This window comes from Elaeis guineensis, chromosome 8, assembly GCF_000442705.2.
Source record: "Elaeis guineensis isolate ETL-2024a chromosome 8, EG11, whole genome shotgun sequence".
Taxonomy (NCBI): Eukaryota; Viridiplantae; Streptophyta; class Magnoliopsida; order Arecales; family Arecaceae; genus Elaeis; species Elaeis guineensis.
This window is the reverse complement of record NC_026000.2, coordinates 126,876,248-126,882,041: the sequence shown is the minus strand read 5'-3', so window position 1 is coordinate 126,882,041 and position 5,794 is coordinate 126,876,248. Positions and strand designations below refer to the sequence as shown.

The window sequence follows — 5,794 nt, the reverse complement described above, 5'->3', positions numbered from 1 at the left end:
TCAAAAAATAAAATATTTGACATATATAGCAATCCACAACATAGCTCGTGTATGGCTAACCATATATACTGCCGTCCAATAGACATAAATTAGCTTTTCAAAAATGATGCTGATTTTGTGATGAGAGGGGCTAGTCTAGAGTTTATGGTAGCTGTTGGTAGAGCTCAATTATTTGATCTCTCTAGATTTGGTACTGAGTTGTGAGAAGTATGAAAGGATTTGAGATATGCAAAATTAATTTTAAGTGCTATGCAAATTATTCTGAAGGATAATTTTTCGATCATAATTGATTGGATACCGAAAAAAATCGAACAATATCATCTGACATATGAAGATTAGTCAAGTAATATATTTTGTTTTGGCCATACAAACCTAGCCGAAAGCAAATAGTGTGACTAATTAGATGGTGTTATTTTGTGAATTATTCTGATGCCAGAACTAGAACGAATATTTTTGATCTCCTGATGTAGTTTCATGATATTTTATTTATTAATTTTATTGCTTCTGTTCATTCTGGATTTATATTAGTTATCTGGTAAGCAGGGTGGAGGCCGTTCTCCAACCGTGATGCATTAACGGAGCACGTTAAGCATAGATACCATACCCGCATAAGATCTTCTATACGCGCGCGTGTGCTTAAGGTTCACGGTGTCCCAGGACCCCCACGAAAGTGAGGAGCTCGTTGCATCGTCCCACTCTCATCAGTCGCGGAGAAGAGGGAGGAAGGGGAAGGGGGAGAGAGAGAGAGAGCTCAGCAATGGCGGCTGCGGCGAAGTCGATCATCTCCCTGGCCGTCTTCTTCCTCCTTATCTCCTTTTCTCTCTTTATCTCCACCGGCGATCCTACTTCCCGCCGTTTTTCCTTCTCCCTTCCCCTCCCTTCCCCTCCTCGCTTCGCTGCCCCGCCACCTCCGCCGCCACCCGGCCACCGCCCCTCAAGGTGTATATGTACGACCTCCCCCGCCGCTTCAACCTCGGCATGCTGGACCACCGCGGGGATTCCGATCCCGAGGCGTCCCAGGCGGCGGAGGGGGCCGCCGAGCTGCCACCTTGGCCGCAGAATTCCGGGATCAAGAAGCAGCACAGCGTGGAGTACTGGATGATGGCATCGCTGATGGGTGGAGGAAAGTCGGAGGACGCGGAGGCGGTGAGGGTTTTCGATGGGGAAGAGGCGGAGGCATTCTTCGTGCCCTTCTTCTCGTCGCTTAGTTTCAATACCCACGGGCATAATATGACTGATCCCGATACCGAGATCGATCGGCAGCTGCAGGTAATGCTTCTGGGTTGCCTTCTTTGCCTTCTCTTTGGCATGCATACACGAAATTTTGGAAATGAAGTTAACATAGAAAGTGCAAGACTTCAGCAAACAACGATCACAAAATTTGGTAACTGACTTAGAATATGTTGTAAATAGTGAACAGAACCCAACGAGAAATTGATTGCAAGTTGCTTTCTTTTGTGGTGCAGCAAGTCCTATTGAAGTTATGATGTCTATTGCCTACTTACTTTATATGTATCCTTTGTTTAGTGGAGCAATTTGCTGGTGGTTTCTCGTGGAGAGGTGGGAATTGTGACTCGAACAATAGGAGAAAGAAAGGAATCCGTTTGTTTTTTTTGACGATAAAAAAGGTGTCCATTGGTGGACAAATTTAGTCTCAAAAGTAGGTATTTGACAATTAACATGGACTTCAATTGGGCTTGTTTGCGCCAGTAGTATGCACCTCGTGTGGAGGGTGGAATTGTAGAGGAATTATAGAAGATGGTTGCAATTGGTGGTGTTAGATGAATGGAAAATGTTGTCGTTTGGTGATACGATCATGCTCGTTTTCTTTTGTCGTTTTTCCTCTCTTTTTCTCCTTTGGGTCATGTTGGAAGGGAGGAGGAGGAGCGGGAAGGGGGACGAGGGGAGGCGGAGAGGGATTGTTTGTGAGGGGTGTGCTGGGCTCTCTTATGTAATTGTATTTTGATTGCATAGATGATGATATCATTTTTGAGCTGCATTATTTGGATGTTTTTAACCCCTTGTCATGAGCCACTACCCTAAGAGTGTGGACTATGGTATTTCGTACCGGCCACTTAAGGTAGTAGACTATGGTATTTCGTACCGGCCTGAATTGGCTGTACACCCCATACTGTACCGTACCGACGGAGAACCGATCCAGTTCAGATTGATTTTTCGAAATATGCCTCGAACCGCATCGTACCGGTCGGTTTGGTATGATTCAAGGCTGAACCGCCTGAAACCAGATGGTTTGGGTCGGTTCGGTACAGTTCAGGATCGGTTCGGCCTAATTTTCTCTCTCTTTTTTTTTTAAATGCTGCTAGGTAGAATTTTTTTGATTTTTTTATCATCAGTACGGTATGATACGGTACCATACCGATCAGAAATCCGTACAGGTCTCGATATTGGTTCCTGAAATCCTGGTGTGGACTGAGTTTGGTGGTAGAGGTTGGAGTTATATTTCCATGAAAATATTTTACCAATGTGGGAGTAGTTTGGGGCATTGCATTTTGCATTGGTCAACATTTATCTGTTTATGATTCTAGATTTTAGATCCCTTCTTAGCTTAGTTGCTTTTATTACTTGTCACTGTGTGCATGTGCATGACCATGGGGATTGAGAAGGCAGGTGTAAGGGATGTGATCTAGAATGCTAAGGTTTCTTGAAAATTTCATTTTTTAATTTTTATTTCCTAGAATTTACATGCATTATGCATGTGGTGTGAGGAAAAAAAGGGGGTTGCACTCTACCACCATGATAGGAAAAAGGAGTGCAAGGGACACTTTAGGGAAGGACTGGGCCAGGAAAGTTTTTTTCTTTTTTTTTTTTTTCTCTATTGGCTTGAATTTTGAGTTCAAGAAAATCACTTTGACACCATGTAGTAAAGAATAACAAATAGACTTTTTTCCTATTCTTCTTTCAACATGGGTCTTCGAAAAGGAAAAAAAGAAGGAAAAAAAAGGTGAGGCTTTAGGCTTGGAGGCCAGGTGCATATCTTTCCCATCATATAAGTTGAGAAGATCCTTTCAATGGATCTTCCTAGGTTATGGATATTTAATCTGTAATGTTCCATGCATCTCTTAAGGGTGATACCCTCTGTCATATTTTGTTGTTGGTAGGCCCATACAGAAGCATTTTTATGGGTTGCTTGTTTTCTTCTTGTACGTTGGATGGAAATGCCTTATTTTGGCTATTTTAGCATTAACGTTGCCATAGACAATCGTAAGCTTCGTAGAGTCTGGAAGATCATTGTACAAGTACATAGTTGGGAAATGGGGGGAAAAGGACAGACATATACGAATCGTCTAAATTAGTTCCCTTGCCTTGGTTGTAATGTTCCATTGGTTGTCCCTTGGGGGTTTATTTATGTTTCTATTTTTTAGTTTCCCTTTTTATACTTCCAGATGTCATCATCTTCTCTTTGGTTCTTTTCTTTCCTGTTTTCCACATTATTAATACCTTTTCCACTTTTTGAAAGGTTTTCTTTTGCTGCATTCAGAATATGTTTTCTTTCATGATGCATTAGTGATAGAATTGTTAAAAAAAGGAAATTTAAGACAAGTTCAAATATCTTTCATATTTTGGTTTGGTCTTTCCAATTATAGGTATTTAAGTAATTAAATATTAATTTCATGGTGGCAGATTGACCTACTGGACTTTCTGAGGACATCTAAGTATTGGCAACGTTCTGCAGGTCGTGACCATGTAATTCCGATGCATCACCCGAATGCTTTCAGATTTCTCAGAGATCAGGTGAACAGCTCTATTCTTGTAGTTGCAGATTTTGGGCGATATCCCAGATATTTGTCTTCCCTGAGCAAAGATATTGTAGCTCCATATGTGCATGTTGTGGATTCCATTCTGGATGATGATCCTCCTGATCCATATGATTCCCGCCCTACACTTCTCTTTTTTCGAGGGCGAACAGTCAGGAAAGATGTATGTAAGTTGTGTCTTGTATAATCATGAATGCATCTATTTGGGCTGTTTGCATTTTGCTTCGTCAATGTGGATATGGGGAGTGACTTCGTGACCTCGTTATTGATGCAGGAAGGAAAGGTCCGTTTGAAACTGGCAAAGATATTAAAAGGCTATGATGATGTGCATTTTGAAAATAGTTTCGCCACTGGGGAAGGCATAAGAGCAGTAAGTTGTGGTTCATTTTTATGCTTTAGACAACAAGCATAATTGCAACTTGCAGCAGTTGTTACCCTAGCATATACTGAAAATGTGACAGTTGAACTCAAATGTGAAAATTGAAGTATAGCTTTCTGATTATTATAATTTCTACTTGTCTGACTTTAGAGATTTTCTTAAATAATCTAACTAGAGCATTATAAGTACTTTCTATCTGTGCATAATTGCATGTCACTTTTCTCTTTCCCTTTCCCTTTACCTTTCCCGCTTTCCATCTATCATTATTTGGAGTCTCACCCCCTATCGTTATTTGAGAAATCATGCATTTGGTATTCACAATTTTGCATTCCTTGTGGATTTAAAAAAAAAAAAAAAAAAAAAAAAAAACGACATCCTGAAACTAATTGTGGTGATTATCTTTAAAGGCATCCTCATTCATGAGTTTCAGTTCTAGTGTGTACTATTACCGTATGCCTGTATCCTGTTTTTGAAGGTTTGATTTGCATTGCTGGCAACAGCTGCCTATCACTTATTATATTCTTTCTGAACATGATGCTGACACTATGACTTATTTATCAGCAACTCCTTGTGGTTAATTTGATTTGTATTTTTCTTTAGCCAGATTTGTTTACATGCTTCTGCTCATGCAATCTTAGTTTCTTGCTCCTTTTGTACCAGTCCTCAGAAGGCATGCGGTCATCGAAGTTCTGTCTTCATCCTGCTGGGGACACTCCCTCGTCATGCCGTCTCTTTGATGCTATTGTTAGCCACTGTGTCCCTGTAATTGTGAGTGACCGAATTGAGCTTCCCTTTGAGGATGAGATAGATTATAGTCAATTCTCGCTATTCTTCTCTGTTAAAGAAGCTCTTCGACCAGATTATATGGTTAATCAGCTCAGACAGTTCCCAAAAGAAAGATGGACTCGGATGTGGAGGAGACTGAAGAGCATTACTCACAAATACGAGTTCCAACACCCGACCAAAAGGGATGATGCTGTGAACATGATATGGCGGCAGGTGCGGCATAAGCTTCCTGCGGCCAATCTTGCAGTGCACCGGAGCAGAAGGCTCAAGATCCCAGACTGGTGGAGTCGAAGGTGATGAATGCGTGTACATTGGTCATTCCTGTGAGGGGCTCTTTGCTGATGGGGATCTGTTATGATCAAATGCACCACAAACTGCACCATGACCGTCGAGCAAGTTGTTGATTACTGGCAGGTGATCTTGATTGTTAGATGTATACTCATTTTCCCTCCATTGATGTAACTTTTTTATAACGATTCTTTTCCAATGTATCAAGGGACCGAAGTATTTAATAAGAGTAAAGCATGTTTTCACACTTTATCTGTATCGAAAACAACCGAACAAACATGAGAGATCTGTTTGTGAGATGTGTTTCTTCTTCTGCAATGAATGCTTGGGAATACAAACTATTTCGAGAGCAAGTCAGGTATGCGTTGATGTAGCAAGGGATACGCTTCGAGAAGAGGAGAATCTACTGCAAAAGTTGGGAATATAAACCATACACTTTCCAGGTCTTGGCTGTTCCCTGAAGCAACAGGAACAATCATACCTTGCAAGAATTGGTTTGGCCCTAAATTATGTGTATTTAATTAAGCTAGGTTTTGTGCCGTGGGATTCAACTTGTTGGAGAAGC

General features: G+C 41.2%; 1 pseudogene; it reads left to right on the top strand.

Annotated features, from left to right (window-relative positions):
* The first annotated feature begins 706 nt into the window (after positions 1-706).
* On the top strand, positions 707-5,476 carry LOC140851128 (probable arabinosyltransferase ARAD1; annotated as a pseudogene).
* The last annotated feature ends 318 nt before the right edge of the window (positions 5,477-5,794 follow it).